Consider the following 15709-nt stretch of genomic DNA (forward strand, 5'->3'; position numbering starts at 1 on the left):
TACATTGAATGCCTGACTGTCTGTGATTTGTTAGAAGAAGCTGTATTTTTCTTGTGATCTCTTTTCCATTTTTGTAAAGATTGGTTTTTATCCGTCCTGTACCTGGTTTCTGTTCCGCTCAATAAAAAATTATAATTAAAAAAAAAAAAAAAACTTCACCTTAACTAATTGTTTCCTTACATCATGAACAGCAACTTCTTAGTCGAAAATCTCAAGTTTTTCAGTAACTTTTGATACACTTTTCTTGAATCTCCGTGGACAAAGGGCCAGATTCACAAAGTTAAAGTTAGACCAAAAGTCTAACTTGGACCAAAAGTCAAACATTACTACTTTTCTGTATTCACAAAGGCAAGTTACTACTAGTAACTTTACTACTAGTACATTTTTCCGCACATCATACATATTGATACCCTGAGGTACGTTATTTATTGAGTGCAATAAATGCCACCTATTACTAGTTGTTGGCGAATAACATTCAGATTTTGGTGTTTAACATACCATAATCTGCAGGATGCGATATGGTTTGCTAAATTGCCGCAGTTTTGACCTTATGAAAATTTCCAAAATACCTAACAACTCAAAATTCCAACTTGTGTATAAACAGGGGTTTACACATGGGTCAAAATTAACTGCCCAACTAATAATCAGTAAACTTAAATAGGTTAAGTTCTGCCCCTTGAAAGAATTGGTGAGGTGCTGGCTTAGATTTGCACTCATAGGTTTGTGAATTACGTTTTGGTGTAAGTAAGTAGTACTACTCTGGTATTTATCTACTACAATGTGCAGTTTGTGAATCAGGCCCTGGATATGCATTCAGGTAGAAGGGTGACTGTTGATAATAACAACAGAGGAAATACAAATATTTAAGCCTATTATCTGAAATCCATGAAACAAGATATAAATGCATGCAAGAAAAATGGCCCCTTATTTGGTCGGCGTTGAAAGGTACTTAGAATTTAGATGTAGTGGGTTCCTGTACTCCTGGGCACTGGTCCAAATTTACCGGCTGCATTCATGATAACTACATAACTCTGAAATCCTCATGCTACCTGTTTTCGATCACTTTCCTATCTCTTTCAAATTTCTCTTAGTTTGGCATCCGTAGTCCTTCTCAATTTTCTGCCTCATCCACATTAACCTCCCATGTTACATTCCATCTTTCCTCTCTCCCCTGCTTCTCCTCTTTTCTAACTCCTACACCTCTCTGACCCAAACAGTGCTTAATTTGAGCCATTGGTTGCCGATGGGGGGCCACCCATTCTCTTTTTTTTGAGGACTGGCAGTTATTTTACCTCATCAGACATTTCCAGAGAGGAAAAGAGGAAAACATAGGCAGAAGGGAAACAAGGAGGAAGAGAAACAGGGAAAAAACCATCACAAATGTAACAAGCATTTACAATGCAATGGTCTCGGCATTATTAAAGGTAGAGCTATTGGCATTGCTCATACACATTTTAAAAAAAATAAAAAAAATGTAAATCATAAATAAATGGCATTGTCATTTACATTGCCAATAGGGTAATCGTTAAATAAATGGCATTGTCATTTACAATGCCAATAGCTTAATCGCTCGCAAATGCATTACCTATTGCATTTACACCCACACAAAGCCACACACACAGAGTCATTCACATAGAGCCACCTACACAGAGCCACCCTCACACAGACAGAGCCACCCACACATAGAGCCACCTACAAAAAAAGCTATCCACACAGAGCCACACAAAGAGCCACACACACACACATACAGAGCTACCCACACAGAGCCACTCACACAGAGTCATTCACACAGAGCCACCTACACAGAGCCACCCTCACACAGACAGCCCAACAACTAAAGCAAAACAATAGTCAGGTGGGCACTAAAACACAGTATGCTACGACTAGAAGTTATTAACCAGTAATATAATATATTATGCCTCCTTCGCCACCCCTGCCCATAAATATAATCTTTTTTGTGTCAGGGGCCCTGTGCTGTACGGTGCGTGAGGCCCGTTAATCTTTCATGTAAGCATCTACGCCGTTTGACTTGCTGGACGAGCTACATATAGTTTTATTCATTCAAGGTTGCCCCCAATCTACAGCTGGGACGGGGGTCGATTCTTCGTGAACTTCGCCCTCACTAGGGCACAGGTCATTGGGTCGCACTGGTAGGCTTTACATGCATTGTACTGTTATCCGTGATGTGGGGACCATTGATTTGTAAAATTATTTTCAAACGCATAGTCAGTAGAACCCGAACATCCACTCATTATAAACTAGATGCGAATCCACCCACCCCCTGATGAAACTATTCAGTGTTTGTTTGTTTTTAGTGTCAGAGGACATTGAATCACACCGAGCGTCAATTAGCATCTGGGATCCTTCCGTGTGCTCTCTGCTTCAAATCAATACCGCATTTTGGGGCCCATCGGGAGACGGGGAGGGGAAAGACCGACCGGACACAGAAAGTAAGGTGTGATAAAGGCCGCTTTTATTGGGAAACAGGTGCATCCTGAAACATAACCCCAACCTTGGCCTTTGCCGTACAAAACTAGGCCTAACTAATTATACATCTACCTGTCCAAACCCCCACCCCCGCCCCTAAACATTTTCCCACCAACAGCATAAACATCATTATCATTTTCCAAACGCCTGCCTCACTGTTTTTACATCTGCCTTATGTACATTCCCTCCCCTTCAACCAGTCAAAAAACTCCTTCCTCCTATCCTACCCCCCCATTTGAAATAGGAAAAGCGCCATTCAAAACAACCTTCCAGCACCTGCCCCAGCGACAACACTTCCCAACCTAACACAGAAAGCACCTGCAACCAACAAAAACCCCTTGTCCCAACCCCGGAAACCAGGAAAAACCCCGAAAATATGCCCCCCATACTCCTGACACCACCACCAACAACTTTCTCATCCAAGGGAGGGAGGGTGGGGAAAAACGCTCGCCTAACACCTCCCGGCTGCTGGGTCACTGTCCCACTAAATGGTGCACAGTGACCCAAAATGGCCGTTTTTGTAGTAAAACGCCCAAAAGAAGCCCAAAACCCACCAGCAAGCCCAACCAGCCCAAAGTCCCTTCCTGGTGTCCCGTCTAAAGCCTTCCCCCCTCCCCTACCTCCCGGGGCCCCAAACTCCCCGGGGGTGCGAACCTCCCTCCGGTCGGCCACCCCCCGCAAAGCCCCATTGGGGCCCATCGGGAGACGGGGAGGGGAAAGACCGACCGGACACAGAAAGTAAGGTGTGATAAAGGCCGCTTTTATTGGGAAACAGGTGCATCCTGAAACATAACCCCAACCTTGACCTTTGCCGTACAAAACTAGGCCTAACTAATTATACATCTACCTGTCCAAACCCCCACCCCCGCCCCTAAACATTTTCCCACCAACAGCATAAACATCATTATCATTTTCCAAACGCCTGCCTCACTGTTTTTACATCTGCCTTATGTACATTCCCTCCCCTTCAACCAGTCAAAAAACTCCTTCCTCCTATCCTACCCCCCCATTTGAAATAGGAAAAGCGCCACTCGAAAGCCCCTTACCGCTTTCGACCCCCCCCCTAGGACCCCTTCACTTTCGGATACCTTTTCACCCCTATCGCTAAGTCCAACGCCTCTTTCAGCTGTACAATGTAAAGCTCCATGCCATATCTCGACAAATGCACCCCATCCTCCAAGAAAAAGTAAACCGCCCCATACCTCAGTTCCGGGTGCACCATTCTCCCCATCCCCTCCTTCTCACAAAAGGTCCTCATCTCCCTGTTAATCTTCCTCCTAGTCCTGTCAATCGCCCCCGGTCTCTCCGCCCCCCCTCCAACATCTCCTGGGTATAAACTCCGACCAGATAACGTAACACCCCGCCCACTGTCTCTTGATCTCTAACAAATCCCTCCTCATCTGCTTCACCAGCGCCAGACCTTTGCACTGAACCAGGTCGTTCTCCCCCAAATGAACCACCAAAACATCCGGGCACACCCCTCCCCGCACAATGTTATTCAACACCGGCACCAACTCATGCCAACGCATGCCCCCTTTCCCCCGCCAGTGACACCTAAACAACTGTTCGTCCAATTCCAGGTTAAGGTTCCTGAATTTCTCCCACTCAGCCTTCTCCGCTCTCCTTACAAAAGAATGGCCCACCACATATATAGATACTGCTGCCACTGTAGGCCCCGCCACCGCACCTGAAAAGAAACATATGTGAGCAGCTCATCCAAACCATCCTAATCCACAACTACCCCTCGCAACCTGACGTACGTCTTATAACAGTCCGATTTCCATCGCCCCAATTGTTTAATTTCATCCTTCCCCCAACCTTTCCGCGCCGCCTCCGTCACCGCCCCGATGCGGAACGAATGTGTCCCGAAGGCTTTTGGATCCTCACCCATTGACCGCAGGGTGTGCCGCAGGACCCATAACAACTGAGCCGCCGTTACTCGTCCCGCCTCCCTCCTGCCAAACACCTCCGCCCCAACCTGTACCCCTCCGCCCGCCAGCCGTCTCCCCCACGCCACCGGACACACCGCCTCTGTTCCCCCAGGACCCAGCAACACCCAAGTACCCCTCCCTTGCTGATCTGTCTTGGAACGTTGAAGCCGCACCGCGACTTCCTTGCCTCGGAACTCCACCTCCCCCCACGTCAGCCCCGCACGCCCCTTCAAACCCACCAACTCCGACACCCGGAAGGCCCCGAAATACATCCACGACATCAATGTGGAAAACCGCACCGTCTCCTCCTGATCTCTGCACACCGCCGGTAAACAACCCACCAGGCCTGTCAACATCGCCTCCGTAATCGGCCTTCTCTCCCGCACCGGGCCCCTCTCTCCCTCTCCCAACCCTCCAAAAGACGCCCTCCCAGTTCACCCGCCGAAGGGGCATAACCCCACCACAGCTTGCCCATGAACGCCACACCTGCCAGTTTACCCGCAATTGTCACCCTCGCCAGACCTTTGTCCATTAACCCCAGCATGAATTGCACCACCTGCTCCTCCCGACGCCACTTGTCCCGCTGCCTTACCGCTCCAGAACGCAGAAACTCCAGCCAGGCCTGTTCATAACACTTCCACGTGGACGCTGCCATCGACGACCTCACCAATTGAACGACCCGCGTTCTCCCACCAACCACATCTCCTCCGGCACCGCTGTCTTGACCGCCGCCGCCTCCGTGGCTAGCCCATGGAACCTCTGCCACTGTGAACGAGACAAAGCATCCGCAATGTCATTGTCCACTCCCGGCACATGCTGAGCCCGAAACAAGATATTGTGCTCCAAGCACCTCAACACAAATACGCGCATCAGCTTCAGCACCTGCGGCTCCCTTGCCGACTGCCGGTTAACCACCTGGACCACCGACATATTGTCCACCTTGAACAACACGCGTTTGTGCGCCAACTCACACGCCCACACCGTCACAGCCACCACCAACGGGAACAATTCTAAGAAAGCAATGCTCCTACCTCCCGCCTGCCACTGTTCCGGCCACTGTTCCGCGCACCACCGGCCCGCCCAGTAGAGTCCGAAACCTCCGACTCCCGCCGCATCCGAGGACATAGTCACATCCCACTCCCACTCCTCCGGGGGCGCCATGGGAACACCGTTGAACTGCTCCAAAAAGACCAACCACATGTTCAGATCCTCTCTCACTCCCGCCGATAGCCGTACGTGATGATGTGGCAGCGACAAGCCGGCCAAGGCCAATCCCAACCGCCGACAAAAGGTCCGCCCCGCCAGCACAACGCGGCACGCGAAGTTCAAATGCCCCAGCAACACCTGTACCTCTCTCACCAACACCTTCCGCTTCGACAACATGCTCTTCACCAACTCCACCATCCCCACCCGCTTGTCCTCCGGTAGGCGTGCTTCCATGGCCGCTGAGTCGAGCTCTATCCCGAGGAACGACAGCACCGTGCTGGGCCCCTGCGTCTTCTCTGGCACCAACGGAACCCCCAGGTAACCCATCAGGTCCGTAAAACTGCTCAGCCGCTGATGGCAGTCCGCCGAACCAGGTCGGCCCACCAGGAAGAAGTCGTCCAGGTAATGCGTAATCTCCTCAGAGCCTGTGCGCCAGGAAAAAGCCCACTGCAAAAAAGAGCTGAAACGCTCGAACAAGGCACACGACACAGAGCACCCCATTGGAAGCGCTCTATCCACAAAGATGAGCCCATCCAGCTGTATCCCCAGCAAATGATGATCCGCTGGGTGAACCGGCAGCAACCGAAAATCCGATTTGACATCGCATTTTGCCATGAGCGCCCCCCGACCAGCTGTCGTCACCAACTTCCTCGCGACGTCCACGGACGAGTAGGACACCGACGCCAAATCCGCTGAGATATAGTCGTTCACCGACGTTCCCTCCGGCCATGACAGATGTTGAATCAGGCGGAATTGACCTTGTTCTTTCTTTGGGACCACTCCAATGGGTGAAATGATCAAATCTTCCAACGGCGCTACCTCGAAAGGTCCCGCCATCCTCCCTTCTTTCACCTCCTTGAATAGTTTCTCCCCGACGATACCTTTGTGCGCGTTCACGGACTTCAGGTTCTCCGCCCACCGAGCGATCCGCGGACCTTCGTACCCCAGCCGGAAACCCTCCCTGAAACCCCGACGCAGCACCGCCGCATCGTCCGCCCGCGGATACGCCTCCAAGAAAGGTTCCAGCCGATCCAACCTAACCGGTGTATGAGCCTTTTCCCATGTTACTCGCTCCCCCCATTCCCCCCCCACCCCTCCCCCTGCCAGGCACGGGAGCCGGGTATTGCCCTTGTGTGGGGCCTCCCCAAAGCCCCCAGCATCGCGCCTCTGGGTGGCGTTTTCCACACGAGGAGCACTCGTGCCGAAATTTGCACGTCTGCCGGAGACAGGAACCCCTGTTAAAATCCCAGCATGTCCCTCCGCTCTGTGCGCTCCCAGGTCCCCCCATCCCCACCCCCCCACGGGTGGGGCGAGCCGAAAAGGGGGTGGGCGCCAGCGGCAAACCACTTGCCGTGTACAGAGTGCGGCCAAATTTCGCCCCACTCATCGTCTGTTGGTACAGGTCCGCGTCCAACTCCCCCCACTTCGCCTCCGGGTCCGACGCCATGCGCGCCCGGAATTCTTCGTCGTAATGCGACCAAGCATTGCCCCCGTAGGTCACCTGTGCCCGCCTCACAACATCCATGTACTTAAACAGCGCGACCGCCCTGTCGGGGTATTTCTCGCAGTAGACGCTCGCGTATATCAAGAATGCCGCCGACCAATTCTCTATGGTCAACGGCACCTTCGGCCGCCTCGCCAATTCCTGTTCTTCCTCCTTCGATCCTTCCTTAGCCATCAACTCCCGGTGTAGCAGCCTCAAAATCTCCACATACTCCCCCTTCCAGATCTTCTCCTTTGTCGCCAATGACAAATGTGCCCCCAGCGGCTTTGCTACCCCCATATACGGCAGCTTCTTGACCGGCACGTCACAGCTCTCCTTCGCCCCAGTGCCCCCCGCCGTCGACCCGCCGGACGCCACGCCCGTCCCTGTACTCACCGACGCCGCGCTCTCCGCCTCCGTACACACCCCGGCATCCAACACATACCTACCCTTCACCAGTTGCACCTCATCCCCTCCCCCAGCATCCGTCCCCACCGACACATGGCAACTGCCATCCGCAACCCCACCCGCCTTGCCTCCAGTAGGCTCGCCCAAGCCACTCCCCGACCCCGTACTGGTCTTACCTGGCGTCAAGGCAGGCGTCCTCACCGGATCCCGCCGCCTAACCAGTTCTGCAGGGGGGCCGTCACTCGCGGCACCACTTGCCGGGGGCACACCTGTAAAACACTGGTAACAACATTACTAGGTTCCCCCCCGCCCTCACGCAGTTCCCCTTCCTCCTCTGACTCCATCTCCCCGCTGCCACCTCCGTCCACCAAAATCCTTCCTGGGGACACCCTGCTCAAACCCGCCTGCTCCCTGCACGCCGCCATCAACGCCCCTAAATCCACACTCACTCTCCTCCTACCCTCCGGTTGGCAATCATAGTAACCTTCCACATTGGTGCTCCATCCCCGTCCCCCGGCGGCCGGATCGACCCTTCGGGAGGGGGGCGCTAGAGACCTATGACCTCTCCATCCGCCGTCTGTATGCACGTGGTCCCTCGTTGGAGCGCGACCGCCCGTACTAGGCAGAGCCGGCCCATCCACTCGGCGGGGTGGAGCCGCATGCTGCTCACCCGAGCCCCTGCCCCACTGCTCCTGCCAAGAGAAAAACGGGGAAGTCCAGCAAGCCGAGGAGAAACCTTCTCCGTCGCCACCCCAACCGCCTCTCCCCCAAGCCGCGGAATGCCCTCCTCGCCGCGCTGGCCGACCCCCCCACCCCCCCTCCCCCCACCCCCAAATCCCCGCCTCCCCCTCTGACCCCTACCCCCTCCCATGAACCCCCACACTCCACACACCCCATAGGCCCCCCACCGCCACCCCTAGCAAACCCTCCTACCCCCTGGCCCCCCCCACCATGTTCCCCCCGTCCCCCCCCACCCTACATCCATACCCCGCCCCCCTGGCCACCTCGCCCCCCCAATCCGCCCCCCTCCTCCCCCCCTCGCACCCCCTCCCTGTACCAAGCCCCTCCACCCGCCCCGCGGCGAGCCCCTCACACTGGGCGGAACAACGTCCTCATCTGCCGAAGACCCCCCTCCAACCCGCTTTCCCCCCCTTCCCCCTCCCCCTCTTCCGACTCCTCGATCAACAGCGGTGACTCCCCCCCCCACCCCCCCTGTCACCCCCTCCTCCATTGCCCCACCGTCCACTCTCCCCCGCACCCCCCGACCCCCCCTCTTGCCGTACTCCGGACCCCCCTGCCCCCTCCCCAGTCCTGGGCTCCCCCCCTCCGCCTCCCCCCAGCGCCTGGCTACCCCCTCTCCCTCCCGCCCCCCCCAAGCCGGCCTCCTGGCTCATCCTGAGAACGTCCCCTCCACTCCCCTCTCCCCCAACAGGGCCGGGTAACTCCACTACCCTGTCTGTCTTCCCCCCTCTGCACCCCCTCGCCACCCCCCGCTCCCCCCAGGCCCCCTGCCTCACCAGCGAACTGCAGCGGAGCCTTCTTCCAGCTTCCGCGCTTCACCCCTGCTCTTCCACCCTTCTTGGGCGCCCCAGCCGCCCGCCGACCGCCACCTCGCGCCGCGCCTCTCGCGGCTCCCGCCCCCTCCCCCTGACGCGCCCGCGAACGCGAGGCTCGCACGCTGCCACAGCCGCCGCGGCGCCATCAGCAGCGCGCCGCGGCGGTCGCACTCTCACCTCGTCGCGCAGGAGGTCGGTCCTGCCCGCCTCCCCGAGCAGGCGCAACGCTTCACGGACCCTGGGGTCCGCCATCACGCGAGGTACCGCAGCCGTCGACCCGCCGCTCACCAACGCTACCACCTCCTGTCGCACACTGCCCCTCACCGCCTTCCAAAAACACTCCGCGTTAGCACCTTAACACCAAAACCAACCTAGATACCACTTAACTCGCCTAAACAAAGACTCGAAAAACGCTCGCCTAACACCTCCCGGCTGCTGGGTCACTGTCCCACTAAATGGTGCACAGTGACCCAAAATGGCCGTTTTTGTAGTAAAACGCCCAAAAGAAGCCCAAAACCCACCAGCAAGCCCAACCAGCCCAAAGTCCCTTCCTTGTGACCCGTCTAAAGCCTTCCCCCCTCCCCTACCTCCCGGGGCCCCAAACTCCCCGGGGGGTCGAACCTCCCTCCGGTCGGCCACCCCCCGCAAAGCCCCATTCTGAGAAGAAGAACAGGGCAAAATCCCAGCGCGCTCTATAAAGTAACCGGGAATGTAATCCGTTTACAGAGGTGTTTGGTACCAGGAAGGTTCGTAGTAGAACTTCAGCTGTCCTGTTCGGAAGGCACCTCTCCCTCTACATGTGCCCATTGGGGTAAAGAGTGTGTGTGTGTGTGTGTGTGTGTGTGGGAGGTTTTCTTGAGTAGCCATAGGGTAGCAGCATGGGTTAAGCGCGTCTCTTACCTTGGCCACGTCCTAAACTCGCCCGGGTGCCTTCGCTCAGTGCTGCTGCAGAGCACAGGGACCGCCTCGGTGTCTGTGGCTGACGCCGTCTGGTTACTGTTAATGTATGACACTTGAATCTGAAGTTTCCTGGCAAGTAGCTCTTTAACATCACCCTGTGAAGCCTCTTTCACTTAAGGAAACCTAAGCAGCTGTGCATAAGTATGTTTACGCAGGGACCACTGCTGTACAAATTACTGTACTCTGCTGAGGGTCACTAGGTGAACATGATGAGGACAAACTGACAGGGTGGTAGTCGGTGCTGGCTTGACCTGAACAATAGAGGAAATTTGCTTCAATCGAGTGTCAGGAAAGTCCATCCACCCTTGGCTCTGTAGTGGACAGGCGGGCAGTGAGATCTTCTGTCTGTGAGGCATAATGTGGATGCATGGGCAGAGCCCAGTGTTGTGAGCCTAGGAGCAGCAGAGAAACCTGGTATCTCTTGGGAGATGAGTGATATTAGGCCTCCACGCTGGAGTTGGAGCCAGAATGGGAAACTGTGCACAGACTTTCAGCAAGGAGGTGCCACTTGATTCAGGGGCATAATGCATGCCCCTGCAGACCCTGTGGCGCAAGGCTGCCCCCAACTCTTTGGGGGAGAGGGTCCAATCCAACAGGAAGCCCCCATTCAGCCCAAGGCCAATGAATATTTGTGGGCAATGGGAAACTCCGGGGTCCCTCATCACATTCTGCAGGTGGCCCCATCATTTTGCGTTACGTCACTGGCTTGATTGGAAGTTCATGCAAGGCCTTTTTTTCTGGGGTAAGTGCTGAATGTGAAGTAAAGCGCAGACCCTCAGGTGAGATTTGGAGTTGGAGAGGAAGTAGATGAGGAGGACGAGGAGGCACACAAAGACCCTTGTTTACAAGATATTGCCGTAGAGCAGACCCACAGGCCTTCCTGCTGTGCTGCCATACAGCAAACGAAAAGGGCAGGAATGTACCTTATCTATCAGATATGGCTCATTCCTGTCCTTTTACCCTGCATTGGTTCACAATGGGCTGCCATGCACCAACACAGACACCTTTGTGCCATGGTGAAAGGGTACCTGCATTGCAGGGATGCTTGTTTTGGTACAGGAAGGGAACCCTTCCTGCACAAAAACAATCACAAGAGGATTTTCCTTTTTCTATTTGTGCTGCTCAATGCAGCACACATAAAAAAAGAAAAAATATGGCGAAATAAAGGTATTTCTCCTCGTTGCGCCTCCCTTACACCTCCCTAGGGGGGCATACATTTTTGGCGCTGCGTCAGAATTACGATTCTTCATAAATCTGGGACAGTGTCAAAAAGCTATGGGTGTTGCTGGGAACACCCCCAGCAACGATCATTGCATGGCCCTTTAACACCTTCAGCGCGGCGTGAATTTTCGCGCTGTGCTGAATGTTCTAAGAAACGGGCGTGGCCGTGACGGAACAGTCCCGTCATAAGCACAGCCCAACCGGCGCTCGTGACGGAACCGTTCCGTCACAAGCATCGAATGGGTTAATACAGATAACTGTGTTAAAGGGAACAATATTTACAAGGTCGCATTAAGCCACGCAAAGTGGCTCAGTGCTGCCTGGTAAATATGGAGCACGCCCCTGCACCACCAGACCTTCGTAAAAAGTGACGCACCAGTGGCACAGCCTCATTGTAAATGAGGCTCTAAGTGTTTAATAATTCAACACAAAACTGCAGCTTGTTTGGGAGTAAACACACAGACTACACCAAGGTTAGCAAATGTGAAAATAGTGCTTGGGTCTTCTTAAGTCAGTTTCCCAAATGTCAGGTCATTCCCCAACTTGTTTTACTCGTTCTTCTCAAACAATCCCACCCTCAAGATTTTGACAATCGACATATGCAATGTTCTACTGTCGTCATTTCTCCCTTTTTGCTACCTTAGCAATGATGGTATAAGTAAATACAAAATCAGCAGTTTTCAGCTGCCCACCCAATAGACGTGGCGGAAAAATGTAGAGGCCTCCGCAGAGGAAGGATACAACTAAAATATCTTGCTAGAAATTAAATGAGAAAGCAGTAACTGCCTACTGTCTGAGTATGCGAGTACAGGGAAGTGATTTCGGTGATAAACGTGGCTAATTATCATGTTTGGACCTTGGCCTCCTTAAAAAAACGTTTAACACCAAGGCATTACCCTAGGGAATTGGAACATGCCATGAGTGCTTAATTGGTTAATCTGTAAGTGCCAGGCCCCATAGCTTTAGCTGAGAAGCACGTGCCCGGCGCTATCGACTGTCAATGTACTAAGGCTGAGTAGTCTTGATTGCACCTCACGGTTTTATTTTTCCACCACTGTTTTCCTCCTTCTCTCTCGGGTGTTTTTCTCTTTCTCTTGCCCTGGGTGAAAGTCTGATGAGAAAAAAACGTATGTGCTGGCTCCCAAAAACGAGTGCCGGTAAGCCCCAACTGCAACCATCAGCTGAAATTAGGCACTGAGTGCCACTGGCGTAGACTCCTATTATCCCGAATTCAACTTTGTAAATTTGACACGGTGTTTTAGGTCGGATCGTTTGCTGTATATGAGCGCTGTGTGTGTTTCTCTTGGTATCTCTGTGTTTGTTTGATTTTTTTGTGCACTTTTCCTGTACCTGTAAAGGTGTCTGTGTGCTTCTGTCGCTGTTTTTCTGTATTTGTCTCGATTTCTGTGTGTCTAAGTCTATATTTCTGCGCATGGGCCTTTGTTGGTGTGTCTGTGTGTTTGTGTCTATGTTTATTTCTTTATACAATTTTTTGTGTATGTATTTTTCTGTTGTGTGCTCTTGTGCTTGTTTCTGTGCATGGGTACAGCTGTGTGGGTGTATGTACATGTGTGTCTACCTTACAATGATGCCTTCTGGTGCAATGTAGTAAATATCTTCTCTACTATTCTACACTAGATAGACTGTACTATGTCATCTGTGACATCATAGAATGCCTGGGTGACTTACTGGCTCACAGCCTCTCTCTCTACCTGACTGTGGCAGTTGATTAACTCAGGCTGAGCTGCTAACTGCTGGCTCCTGGTGGGGTCTTACTTCTATACTTAATAACTTGGAAGGAACTTACAATAAAGGAACTTACATCTACAGTGGACTCTGCATCTTCCTTTACTACATGCAACATGCTTCAAATATTCTGGGAAAATGCCAATAATGTATAATAATCACCTTCAAAACTCCTGCTGCTTAGATACCATGTACATTCACATTTCTTGCTGGAGATTAAAAAGCCACATTTTAAAACAGTCCTGCTGCCATGTTGTTGTGCCATTTCATTTTTGGTTCTCGTCTGTGACAGCACATATAATGAGGGGCTTGTAGCCCGGCCATTTGGCCATGCATTGTCACTTTTATTTGATGCTTTGTAATTGGCCAGCGGATGCCAACTTCACTTCTCTTTTTTTGGTTGGAGCATGGACCAAGTACTAATTGTTCCAGAATAAATACTGTTCTACCGCTGATTGCGGCATTTTTTCATTTTTATTCTTCCCCATTCTTGTCCATGTTGCTTCTCCTCTCCCATCCCCATGTTGCTTCTTCCCCTTTCACCTCTACCCCTATTCTGTTGTCCGTGTGGCTTCTAACCTCCCCCCCCTCATCCACCCTCTCGTTTTTTATTTGATTGTCATGGGGGATGTGCTGAGTTTATTAGGGAAATAATTACGAAACCACATTTGCTGTTGGAAGCATAAAAGTAAAAAAGAGATCTCTGTCGGTTCGGGTTGGAATTGAATTTTCAGACTTGTCACGTTGAATGTTTCCCACACCTCATGGTATAGGTTCATAGAGTCTGTTGTATGCCCTTGGGTGGTAATTACATTTACCTCTTTGAAAATCTGATCAAGATTGTGCCAAATGTTTATTGTAGACCTATTGTGTTTTTATTTTGTAAAATTAGTAGGTATGTGGAACAATTAACCTTTTTCATGGTGTTCTCGATACCATTTAAGGTTTACATTATTGATCCTGACTGCAGGAGATTGGTAGTCACGTGGAAGGGTGCATGAAACATTTTATTGTTTTGTGAGACAGCAATGCAGTTATGGTGTGTAGTCATCAAAAGAACTGACTTGGACCATGTTTGAAACATTATTAGAGTGCGAGCTTGCTTATCCAGAGGTTTGATATCAGCATGTGAGAGTGAAATGGTGGGGACGGTTAGGAACAAGCTCAATATTTGTTATATTAATGTGAAAATTATTTGAATGAAGACCACGTATACATGCTTGATGTAGTAAAGTCACCAGACTATTTCTCAACATTTCGCGTCTCTCATATTCATGCCTCCTTCTGACCTCCTTGGCCATGATACTATCATTGTCCTAGGGCACCCTCTCACCTTTCTACAGGTTGGATGTTTTATTTTTTTTGTCATGGTGGTGTTCTGCTTGGTTCTACCAAGGATGTTGTAATGCCTGATTTTGTTGCCTTTGATAGTTAAAATGTGACTCTCTATGTTATGAAAGTGAATTGATCCCCTAGAAGGAATCTTGTCATTTCCACCTGTCTCCTGATTTGAGAAGCTATCCTTATTCCTTAAAGTGAAGAATTCCTTTATCAGAGGTACCATGGTAGTAGTACAGTATATGTTGGGGAATTTCCATTTTCCCGATTTAACAACATTTAACAGTGACAGATTTTCTTCACCTCTTAACTATTTTGCCTATAGTTGTTGGCCACCCCTTTTGCCGTGATTCGCGAGTCAGCCCCTCAAAGGCTTCTTTTACTATGATTTTGATTTGCTGCAGAGAATTTGCATTATTATTATTTCTAGCTTTGATTGTCCGTTTTGAATACATGCTCGTGTTTTACTTGTTTCTGTGTGGTAAACTGTTGCTTTCTTTACTGATGTTCAGCTTTACATTGCATACCAAAACCTCTAGGGCCTCATTTACGCCTTGCGTCAGTTTTGCGCTTCCGATGCGTCACTTTTTGTGACGCATCGGTGGCGTAAAACATGCCTCCTGTTGCGCACTATTTACAAAGTTACGCATCTAAGCAGATGCGTCACTTTGTAAACCCCTGCGCTACATTATACCTGCGTCAGGTATAATGTATGCAGAGGGGGCGTTCCCCCGCAAAAAGCCTCGTAATAGTGACGCAGTGAAATCTATGCGTCAAAATCTTGCGCCTGCCTCACAGCAGGCGTAAGACTGATGCAAGCCCTTTCACATGGGGCTTTCCCCATGTGAAAGGACGCATTGCTGGAATTGCGTCACTTTTGTGACACACCCCAGCAATGCGTGACTTTTGCGCTTACAGATACGTCAGAAATACTGAGGTATCTGTAACTCCTTGCGACATGATGCGTCATACTGTAAATATGACGCATCATTGGTGTCGCAAGGAGGACGCAGTGAAAAGTGATGCATCGCTGTTTTCACGCAGCGATGCATCACTTTTCATAAATGAGGCCCCTAGGTCGGTTAATCTTACATCATGTGTTTTCATATCTGAGGTGCCTTACTTTGCAGGTGGGTTTGTAAGTGTTAACATGCTTCTTTTTGACCACATCTAACATTGCTTTATTCGTATCCTTTTCAAGGTAAATGATGAAGTGGATGGACTATTTCCCAGCTTTCATTGTTTTGACAGGAGTAGAATCTGAAATTATAATGTCTGCAGATATTTATTGGTATATACATTTGAAATGTTTATCAATGGTATACACAAAAGTAATAGCAGAGATACGCATGGTCTAATTAACCCATAATCTG

Source organism: Lissotriton helveticus, chromosome 7 (assembly GCF_964261635.1).
Source record: "Lissotriton helveticus chromosome 7, aLisHel1.1, whole genome shotgun sequence".
Classification (NCBI taxonomy): domain Eukaryota; kingdom Metazoa; phylum Chordata; class Amphibia; order Caudata; family Salamandridae; genus Lissotriton; species Lissotriton helveticus.